General features: G+C 36.8%; 1 non-coding gene across 1 annotated transcript; it reads left to right on the forward strand.

Moving 5' to 3' along the window:
- Window positions 1-9649: 9649 nt before the first annotated feature.
- Trnas-cga (transfer RNA serine (anticodon CGA)) lies at window positions 9650-9724 on the forward strand. The gene has a single exon. It is a non-coding gene; the product is annotated as a tRNA-Ser (tRNA).
- The last annotated feature ends 2735 nt before the right edge of the window (window positions 9725-12459 follow it).

Raw genomic sequence — 12459 nt, forward strand, 5'->3', positions numbered from 1 at the left:
CATGTGCCAGCCTCAATGGATTAATGATGAGGGTCAGTGTGCCAGCCAGCTTGAATGTGGTTTTAGGTGATTTCCTACATCCCACTATGTGAATATTGGGCTGGTACCCATGTCCCACTGCAGTTACACAATTTGCAAATATTCTGAAAACTTTTGCTCACTTTCACATGAAAGTACTACATGCAGATGGTTGGGATACACATATTCCATTCCAGGGAGCAATGAGGTCACAACAGGACACCCAGCCAACCCTCACATGAACCATGCCAAATCCATTAATAATCATGCAAACCCTGGGCAAATACTGAACAAAGTCACACAAAAAAGAAGTAAAAAAGAACAACTTGTAATATACATATAAATTCTCCTGACCATTTTTCCTATAAGAGTCGTTTAAAAAATCTACATTGAAATCACCGCAAACTATTAAGTGCTTACTGCTCTCTGACAGAGAGCATTGTTGGGAATCCCATTCTTCATAAACAGTTCAAAATTTCCCAGTTGGAGTCTATAAACAGTTACAACTAAAAGTGAACTACTTTGTAGTATTAATTCACAAGCATACACTTCTATGTAATGATCACAAAAAAATTTATTTGTTTCAATGTTTTTAAATATGTGTTCTGTCTTAAAATATTGAATGACTCTTTTTCCCACTTTAGTTCTACATGAGTAAGATGTTAGAGTGAAATCTTTTACATTTAACTTCTCTAACCCTGTGGTTACATGATGCTCACATAGAGACATGGCAGCTAGACAGGCAGGAAGATCTTCTGACTTGTCTGTCTGGATACAAAATAGGATTAGAAGATTTGCAAAAACCAGATACAAGAATATTGTCAAAAATATAAGCTCTAGTCAAGAACAGAGGTGGGAATTGGGTTTTGAGACCAAATTAGGATACATACACATTCCACCCTAAAATAACAGATGGAATAAGAAAAACGTGGACATCTAGGGAGAATGAAAGAAGACACATTAGCAAATAAGTTCCACATATTATTCCAAAACAGGAAAACAGACAAAGAAAATAGGCAGGAAGGCAAGCCAAAAAAGTACTTAAAAGAAATGCAGAGTGAAAGGAACCTTTCTCAACAGAGACAAATTCAGACTACAAGCAGTCAAGAAATTCAGAGGTTTTCCAGAAGAAAAAGCAGAAAAACAACTGGAGTCAAATGGTCAGAGGAGAAGAGTTCATTCTGAAAGAATGAAAGAGTTTTGGGGAAGGATGAAGGTAAAGAAATAGAAATTATTATCTTGATGTGGTCTTTAGTTGCCCTGAAACAAAGTAAAAAAGAACTATTAAGAATGGAATGCTATTAATGGAGAAATTAATAATTTTAATAAAGAGAACAGTATCTCTATTGACCTTGATATTTTTAATGAATACCTGGTAAATAGTGCCAGCCTCACCACTCCATTCAATAATTCTACCCTATATGCAGGAGTCTTCCTCATGCGTGCAAAACAGACAAGAACTGAGGAATTTACTTCAACCCCAATCACTTTAAATGACATTTACAAATCAATAAACAAACTAAGCAATCCCAAAACAGTAGACTGTTTTGGGCTCAGTAATTTATCATAAAGTTTAAAGCAAGGGAAACCAAAGCCAACTTCTCTCACTTTCACAGTGCCAGATGAAGGAATTTTTTCCAAACTGTCTCAAGCTCACAGTTACATTCCCTATGTACAAAAATGGTGATAAAGAAACTCCCAAATAACTACTGAACCTGTTCAACAGTACTAGTCTCCTTAAAAAAAACTGAAGGCTTAAACAGATATATAGTAGCTATTTTAAAATCATCAAAATTTTAAATGAACAGCAGTGTGGATTTAGGTATTGCTTATCAACTGTAGCAGCAATTGCAGCTTTGATGAATAATGTTTGTGAATGGCATGAAAGAAGGCTGTACATGTGTGGAACACTTATTGATTCAAGCAAAGAATTTGACTCAGCATTGCACAACATAATGGTCAAAAAGTTAAGATACTGTGGCATTGAAGACAAATCACTCCATTTATTCAAATCAAAGAATTTAACCTCCAGGTTGGAATGTCAACAATGATTTAACCAGTAGGTTATAGCTTTTATATGCAAACAAGCAGAGATTGGCAATACTCTCAATAAAAAGAGGATGTTTCCTGTTCATTATCTACACTGATTTCTTTTTGAATTATATACCATGTAAGAATGTACTATACCTACCCATATAGCCAAGCATATTAAAGCACCTGCTTCCAGGACACTGGGAGAGGCACCAGCCCTGGATAAAATCCACATCTCTGGCTAAAGACAGGAACCATTGGAAAGACCACGCTGGGCATTTTTTACGTGGTTTCTACATCCACCAAGGTGAATACTTGGCAGATACCCAAGTCTCACTTCAGACACATGATACATAAACACTTTGAAAAATGGTGTCACAATTGACCATACAATTACACTAGACACTAATGGAAAGGGTACTCAGTGGGGGAGGGGGGCAGGTGTGGGTGAGTATCTAGGCGTATCTTTCAATAAAATGCCTTTGAGAGTGGGGACTCCATCATAATAATGGTCTATATGTGTGTAGGCCAGGTTTTCCAAGAATCTGGAGAAGTACCATACTAGTCCTAGCCCAGTTGTGGCTGGACAAAGTAAGGAAGAGAAGAATGTACAACATGCTGATGATAAGACTCAAATAACCACAGGAGAAAATTTACACAAAGTGAATTGGATAACAAAAAGAAATGCAAGTGACTAGTTACTGGTGTCAGCCCAATCAGCTGCACATTAACCATACAAAAACAGAATGAATCTTTTTTAATTTCAAGGCAACTATAAATGGAAATGAAACTGTGAAATTAACAAAGTGGAAAAGATAGATTTCCCCTTACTATAAAGAAGACACATTAAGTTGCAGATAGGCACTATTAAAAGATACTTATACAAAACTTTCAGCCACAGCCATCATCAGCAAAAGAGAAACAGAGCAACACACACCATTCATACAAACAAGCAAGCACATCTCACCCACACATGACCGTCAGCACTGGCAGGCTCATGCTAGAATTTTAAACAGTAAATCACTGGCACTGATCATAGACCAAAATCTCTCCAGAGAACAACATGTGAATCATGTGCGCAGCACACTCGCTTCTGTACTATTTTAATTGTATAAATTAAGAAACTGTGAGCAAGCAGTTGATATTCATGCTTTGTTTTCTTCCATTCCCATATGCAGTACAGAATTCTGATATAGGGTAATACCACAGTAACTAAATGTATTTTCATACTGCGGAAAGCACTCACATATTTATTAGGATTAGCATCGTGACAATCCTGCACAAACGGCTTTAAATGTCTTGGCATAATCACAGTGCCCAGACTGTCCATCTACACCTGTTTGATATATGCTAGAGAAAATCTGGAAAAAATGTAACTTGAGATAAGATGTGCATGTATACAATACCTGAAACAGTCACTTTATGCTCTGCCTTCCTTAAGACTTGCTATAATAAATAATAACTATAAGTAATTAAATATAAAATTTTTCTGTAAGTTGCCATACTCAGCTCATACAGCACCAAGAAAAAATATAATAATTTATTACAAACTAGCTGACCCGGCAAACTCTGTTCCGCCTTAAAGCCAATAAATAATCAGATTTTCGATGTTAAGTTCAATTTTTTATTAGGAAATACAAATTAAGAAATTAAGTATTTTAATGATTCTTTATGTTTTTTGGTGTATAGCTTCCACTCTTCAATTAAGTACCTTGTGATACATGACATTTTTTGTTTTATTATCAGGCGCAAGAACAAACAACGCAGATGGTCTCCAACCCGTGAACATGGCACATATAATTGACCACGTGAAAAACATGGATATTCCAGATTTAAACCACAAACTTTCAAGGATTGGCCTTGTGATTTGTTAATGGTCATGGTGAATGCAAGACAGATCAGAAACTTAAGTCTTTTAAACTCAAACAGCACATTGGTTGGGATCATCGGGATCCTCAGAATGAGAACTTCCTCACCTTCAAATTTTCCTTTGAGTATCATCATGTAAAAAACATTGTTCTGTCTGCCCCAAATGAGGCCATTTGGAAACAACTATTGTATTTTTGGGTGTTTGCAAGAAAATGATGTGATTCGGGTGTTTTGCCACAAAGCAATGAATGCAATGGCTCAGGTGGCAGAGTCAATAATGGCAATTTCACTTTCCCACTAAGGCAGCACAATCCGTGTGTTTCTCCAGAAAATTTCAATACTCCACAATACTCGCAAACAACATCCACCGGCCCAATGCAAACGCAAGAATGCAAGCAGTAATCAGTGCTGCAATTGTATCTAAATGCAGCTCAATTCAAATCATCATGTGATAAATCTCTTCTTGTGCATCAAAAATTATCTAGATGTTGATCTCTGTTGTTCGCTCAACGATTTCGCATTGCCAACCAAGCCGTTTCACGGGCTGCCTCACTTTGCTCTCATGATTGAGAAGCACAAAGTCGAGCCATACTAACGCGTCACTCTTCACGGCCAATTTGTTGTTCTTCTTCAGTCCTTTCATGCACAATGTTTTGTATCCTTCTTGCATTACGGCTTTGTTGAGAAATATTTGATTGTCTTGGTCGCGGCGTTGTTAATGATGATTCAAAGAAAATACAAATTATTTCTTTAAATTTTTAATTAATGATATACACTAATACTTAACCATAGATGTTTAGCTGTCATTTGTGTTTTGTTATTCCATGTCAGATGCGTTTTTGTTATACCATGTTTTATAGTGACGTTTAGCTGACATTTGCATTTTGTTATTCCATGCCAGATGCATGTGTTACACCACTTTTTATAGCGGTTGAAGGGAATAAAAAGTATGCTATGTCCGTCTCCTGGTTCTAAGCAACCTCTCCACCAATTTTCAGCCAAATCCCTGAAAGAATGACCGCAAACTGTTAAAAAGACAGACACGGTCATCCGCACACATCCACATTAGGGACAAGCATGGCCAGGCTGGTGCATGTTTGACAGCTGAGGAATTGTGAAGACCATGCTGGGCAGAGCTCAGTAGGCCGCACAACTCTCACAGTATCATTAATAGATGGCAGCACCCTTTGAGCGTCAGTGACTGGCAGACACTCTGAGTACAATAATTACCAAATATAGCTAGCACGTAAACGCGTGCCCTGGCCACATTATCAGGAAAATCCACATGTCCTGGCCACTGACAAGAAATATGCAATGTAACAGATAAATGTTTATGATGCACAAATTGCTATCTAATTTGCTGATCCCACAAAAAAAAAAGGTTCTCTAAACTTTTGGCGCAAGCACATGTACAAATTATCAAGTGAAAGTTGGAATGTCACTGTTCATAAAGCCTCCAAATACGTTGTTGTATTTCTAAGAGTTGGCGACACTAATGTCTAGGAGCCAACCAAATACACTTGTCACATTAATCCAAAAATCTCATCACATGGTTCAAATAAATACAGGTTGGGATTTGTGGTGAAAAATAATGTTCACTACTCACAGCATTTTTTAACGTGTAACAAAACTGAGTTTACTCAGTTTACTGTAACACTTATCATAGGTTAATAATTCTTTATCACTGAATTAATGAATGTCTGAGTGACAGTTTAAACCACAATGCAGCAGTATCCCACATTATGTATCGCGTACACTTCTACAAAAAAATCTCAAAAAATAAATCAAAGTTTATTTCATGCACATTTAAAGTTTAAGTTCCACAATTGTGAACTAGCTCAATTCCAAATACCAACCACCTGAAAATAACTGCAGTAAAGTTCTAGAGTTCAGACTAGTTCACCTAATGCAAAATATTTAAACTTCACAAGTTACAATATGTCAGTGCTCGCTAGAGACACATGCAAACATTACAAGTCTGTGATTCAACACTTAGAGAAATTTTGACACACATGTGACACAAATTCATACATACTGCATCCCTTAGACCTCAGAGCCGACTGCCCTATCTCCTCCCCCAAATCTGAATCAAGGCCCTGCGCGTGATGGTGGCAGCCTATTTACACTCTTAATTCTGTCTTCCACAACGTACTTAAAAAATACTATACATTTATTGTTGTACACATGTGTCATACATCAGTTTGTAATCATATTTCCTTAGCTTCCTGTGGCTGTTTTTAGTTTTTCTCGAAGTTAAATAGTTTGTTCAGAAAAAAATTTATCACAGTAAACTCTACTTTATGCTGTTTTGTAGTTAACAAATATAAACAATTATAAGTAAGTACATTCATAAATTCCTATCTATGTTTGCATCATAATGCTGCCACTACTTTCATTGTTTTATTCAATGTTTAGGTAAAAATTCATGTTTCATGCACAAATGCACATTCCAGCTTGTAATTTAAGGTAATACTCTGCATTGCTCAAGCACTTTGTTTTTGAAAATTACTTACGGCTTCATGAAAATATTAATTTCCAGAGTTTGTTTTAGGACAAAACATTTAACATTAAATAAATTAAGAACTACTATTCTGATCGAGGGAGCATTTTTATCCATGCATTCATTATATGTTTGTATTTGTAACCATTTTACTGGCTTCTCTATAACTAATCAGGTACAGATTTTAATGGATTTAGTCTTCTTTACGATTTGTGCAGGTCACTCAATTCAGCCATGGCAGTGCCCTCTCTACATTTCTTGCCAACAGGCAGAAATGCATGTTTTCCTTATCACATAGGCAGAGCATGTGTTAACCTTGTAATCATACGGCAGACTTGGTAACTCTCATATTCAAAGCGTCCAATAACCATTGAGGCTTAACGGGTGTTGCCATCTACTGATGACAACATGAGACCCACATGGCTCACTGAGCTCTGCCTAGTGAGGCTTCCATGCTTCCTCAGCTGTCAACACATGCCAGCCTGGTCACACTTGCTCCTAAAGTCCAACAGGACACACACTCATGGCCACATTGGCCTTTTTAACAGTTTGCAATCATTCTTACAGTGATGTATCCTCTTACCATATATATAATGGATTACTGCATAAAACTGGACTCCACCATCATCTTTTATGAAGCCAGCTGCATGAAAAGTACTGAAAGGGGAATAAAAGTTCTGATTGCTGAAAGAACTGTAAATACCAAAATATTAAAAAACAAACCAAAAGAGTACCTTATTATCCATTCATTCTAATATCTATCAGAATATTTGGATTCAGGTGTGTAAATTCCAGTAGTAACTGCTTACTAGGACAAAGTGAGAAAATCATGCTCCATTATAGTTCTGCAACAGCTACCGTTAGAAGGCTGTTACAGGCAATGTCTACAAATATGTAAATACCAGTGTGATTAGTTAAAAGACATGAGAGATTAAGGCAACATATATTATTGGTGGCAATTACCTGTAGACTTCAATTATGATATTTTGAGAATGCACAACTTAACTTTTATAATTTAGAATGTACACACTATATTCCTGTCTGAGCATCATACTACCAGTACTTACTGGTGTGAGAGGAAGGAGGGTTGGAAAGAAGGTGAGCAACAATAGAATAATTGACAGCAGATGATTTATGGGAACCTACATCATGTTGCAAAGCAATTTCCCATTTACAAAGGTCCACAGATTAATACTGTAATAAACACATATTACCCTCTGATTACATAATATCATTTTGTTATTTTCCTGTTACTCAATATTCTTTGGCCGAAGTCTTTTATTTCCACAATATGACAAGTCAATATCACTGTTGATAAGTGGTTTTTCTTGCTCCTGATCCTAGATAACATATGCTCTTATGCTCTTATTGTTGCTTTCCCTGTATATACATATATACCACTGGACAGTGTATGACCCTGCAGTTTAGTGTCCTTAAATCATACTCACTATCATCAACATTTGAAATTTGAACCAATCATATTAAAAATGAACTGTTAAGCATACAAAACATACCTCTCAATTCAAATTCCTTCATCTTCTGCTCGACAGCTTTTTTTGCTTTATGAAAGTCAGCTCCCAGTTTTTGTTGACAAATTGTTGATACTTCCCATTTGTGTCTGTAATAGTTTGTAAAACTTACTTAAAATGCAGTATAATTTTCACACAGAAGTGATGGTAAAGTCTTATTTGAAAAATTTGAGCTTTATCAACCCAAAATAATCTAAAGAAAATTAAAAAATGGGAAATGTATATCTTTAAGAAGTTATTTAACAGTATGACTGAATCTAAATGTCATTCACAATCACACTATTTTAATAATTTGTTAAAGAGTGATACAGAGATGTAATGTAAATAACAGTGTGTATCATCATTGTGGTATGACTTACTTTATAGTACTGGATGCACACCATAGAACAAAAAAAGCACAATTTCTGTGACAAGTTCTAATACCTGTACAACACAGAAATAACAAAATACTTTGGTGCCTGCTTACTTTATTGCAAACAAAGTTATGACAAATGATTCAGGAGAGGCAATTAAGAAATCCATTATTTTCTCCAGTGCAACATGACTTTTCTCCACTCTGAATTCCATCATTTGTCTAACAAGATCAGTTTCTCTCTGGAAATCCATCTCCATGTCTTCTGTTATTCTTCTGTCAATCTCAAAATGTGAATGTGGAATTTTTTGCGATACTGGCAATCTGTCATTCCTGTTAGAAACAATAATTCCCACTATAATTTTCTACTTAGTCAACAAAGTATATGAAAATCAAACATAAAACCAGAGAAGAACAGGTGGATGGTGATCAGAGTTTCGCAATAACATGTACTATCTCTGCAGCAATTTTTGACCAGTTTTAGATAGCTGTACTGATAACAGAAGCAATTAAGCTCTGCATCATACAATTCTGTTGTAGAGAGTGGAAGAAATATGCTCTGTTTCAATCATGAATTTCTGGCATAAATATAAATTGTATCCTTATTTAATGCTTCATACCTTGAATCTTTCAATCGAAATGAACCTGTTTGAATGTATCACACAATAAAAGCCGAAACTGTTTCTCCTGAGAGCATTGGTGGTAGGTCTTCTGATGAACTGTGAACTGTTTCATCATTCATTTTCACAGAAAATTCTCAAAATACAGCACAACAAATGAAACCCAATCCTCATGTTGAAATGGCAAATGTTACTGCAATTTCTTGCTCACAGAGAGTGTTAAACATAATATTAATCTAAACAACAACATTATGAAAAGGGTAGATTGCTACTAACCATATAGCGGAGATGTTGAGTCGCAGACGGGCACAACACAAAGACTACTAAACATGTAAGTAATGGAGTGCGGTGCGGTTTGGAAGGCAACATGTAGAATGCAGAAAAGAAGATATAGAAAACAACAGACAATGAGTACAGTAGCATTAAAAATAGTAACAAAAGTAAACAGCACTGGGTTATAGGATGGAATAAAAGCTGTTAGCAAAATCAAACAATGGAAAATCCAGGACGGAATAATGACAGTATTATGAAAAGGGTAGATTGCTATTCACCATATAATGGAGATGTTGAGTCATCTGCTGGAAGGTGAATAACAGTTAACACTTTCCATAATATTGTCATTATTACATCCTGGATTTTCCACTGTTTGATTTTGCCTAACAGCTTTTCTGCCATTGGTAGGAGACGAGGTACTGGCAGAATTGAAGCTGTGAGGACGGGACCTGAGTTGTGCTTGGGTAGCTCAGTTGGTAGAGCACTTGCCCGCGAAAGGCAAAGGTCCCGAGTTCAAGTCTCGGTCTGGCAATCAGTTTTAATCGGCCAGGAAGTTTCATATCAGTGCACACTCCGCTGTAGAGTGAAAATTTCATTCTAGAAACAACCCCCAGGCTGTGGCTAAGCCATGTCTCTGCAATATCCTTTCTTCCAGGAGTGCTAGCTCTGCAAGGTTCGCAAGAGAGCTTCTGTGAAGTTTGGGAGGTAGGAGACGAGGTACTGGCAGAATTAAAGCTGAGAGGACAGGGCGTGAGTCGTGCTTGGGTAGCTCAGATGGTAGAGCACTTGCCCACGAAAGGCAAAGGTCCCGAGCTCGAGTCTCGGTCTGGCACACAGTTTTAATATTTTCAGAATTTTCTAAGTTACTAAAGAATTATTGTCAATATACACAATTTCAACAGTAATTTTACAATAATATGAAAACACTGAAATTTTAACAGGTAGTATTTATGGAGTTGGTGTGGGGCCTCAGTTACAGACTTAATTAGAATACCAACCTACAGCTTGGTGTAGAGCTCATTCAACTAATAAAAGAATTGGGGTCACTGTGTCAGGACTTCCCATGAGAGCATCATCCAACTGTAGTGGAGCAGAAAGAAGGTTGGACAAGACAGGGGCATAAGGCACCAATATTGACCTGGCAGTGACAGTATATGGAATTACTGGCAAGAAATTGTACTTTTAGCACCACAGCCAGTTGCACCTCAATGGTGTTGTAAAGTTAGTCAAACCACATAAGGAAAATGCCAGAAGTTGACCTAGTATCTGTCCACAGAATTGGCGTATGGTCCTATGGTCCTTTACCAGGCATGGCCTATTCCAAAATAATATTGGAAGGAGGGAAGTGATTCATCAAATTAATCAAAATACACAGATTGTCCCCAAAACTTAGGATCAAAATTGTACAAGTGGTAGAAGATCATAAATTGAATTCTTTCAGATAAGGATCTAACTGTAGGAAATGATATTTAGTATCTTGTTGACATAAGTGAAGGCCACCAGTCTCAGTGCATGTGATGCAAATGCGAATGTAATGTAAACACCACTCATTGATTAGAGCTTAGATCTTTTGTAACTGGCTGGTTACTGGCTACAAGGCTGTGCAAGGAGTGACCTACAGTCATGGGACATGAGGTCAGCATGTTGCCGATCATTCCAGGAGTTATTGTCAGTAGATGAATCCTTATGGTTACTCCAGCAGCTCCTCATTTTTCCTTACAAGGCTGAGCAAACTCCATTACAGACCTCTACATCTCAGAAAAAATAATAGGTGGTACCAGATATTGTACCTGGTTCCTTCTGCACTAAAGGTAATGATGCTAACCACTTGGACGTAAAAGGAATGTAAAAGTTTACTGCTCTCTCTTAAATATCCCTGTTATCTGTTTTACTATGAGACAGACAGTTAAGATCCTATCAACCAATTCCTCTTCTGTTTCTAAAGGCGTGTTGTATACCAATGACTTCATAAAACCCCACTGGGGGGAGAAATATCCACAGTAAAGACATCCATTAATTTTCTTGCCGTGGGACAGGACCTTCCCCTTAAAACCCAGTGGTCAAGGTACTTGCTGTTCAGGTGCTCATTGATATTATATTTGTAGGGTGGAAGGGGTGGTGGGGGGGGGGGGGGGGCATGGGTGGCGAGGCTAGAGCTGGGGGTATGAAGTATTTTTATTTTTTCCTTTCCCTAAGAGCTATGGGGAGCACTGGATGTGGCCACTTGACCCCAGGTATGGGTGCCATTGATCCTCATCCCTTCGCAGTGCTGCTCGTAATGATCTATTACTTTATGGTCAATTGCCATAAAAAGATGGTACCTACATTATCAAGATGCTGAACATTATTTACTGCAAAAATAATGCTGATAATCATTGTAATCAAAAGTCTGTAATGGATAGAAATAAAAAGTTTAACTTTTGTCTCACTATTATAGGATACACCCCAGTGTACACTGTATTAGTGGTCAGTAATGGAGAAGCCATTATCTATAAAAAGAAGTTTTATAAACTGCAGTTAGAGAAGAACTTATTTAAAAAAATTGAAACTGAGTGATCTGTATTCCCCGCCCCCTAGATGGGTCAGCTAATGACCACATGCTAATTTCAATTCCTTATTTGGTCTTCTCTTCTTTCCTTCCAGTACACTTTCATCTGTTCACTATGTTTTTTCATCCTGTCTTCTGACCTCTTCATACCTGTCTTTTTCATTATTCTGCCTAGGAGTCCTTCCACATTCAATAATTTTTCCCTTAATACTTCTCTGTCATTTGTTTCTTCAGTTCTTACATTATTTTTTCTAAAGTCTTTTTTACTTCATGGATCCAACTTGTTGCTGACTTCTTATCCCATAAATATATATTTGAAGATGTTTTGGTTAATGTGCTTTCTTGCATTCAATATAGGTGTCCAAAAAATATCAGGCTTCTTTTTCTCATTAATTCTGATATGTTCTGAACATTTCAATAAATTTCTTAATTACTACATAATTTTCAATCTGTTATAGTTTTTTGTGGGCTTTGTATTTTCCTAATTTTTGCATTTATTTTTTCTAATTTATCTAAATTATAGTTTAATACTAGACATTCAGTTGCATATAGACATTCTGGTTTCTCCATTGCATTGTAATGCCTTCCCCGTTAACATTTTCAGACCTGCATTATTTGTTGAAAAAATCTTTAGTTTTACCATGTGTCCTTACCATTTTGGGTATCCTTCCCTATACACCAGCTTTTTCCAAGCAAATTTCTTGGATTATCTCCCCAAG

The sequence above is a fragment of the Schistocerca serialis genome, chromosome 8 (genome assembly GCF_023864345.2).
Source record: "Schistocerca serialis cubense isolate TAMUIC-IGC-003099 chromosome 8, iqSchSeri2.2, whole genome shotgun sequence".
In the NCBI taxonomy this organism is placed as follows: domain Eukaryota; kingdom Metazoa; phylum Arthropoda; class Insecta; order Orthoptera; family Acrididae; genus Schistocerca; species Schistocerca serialis.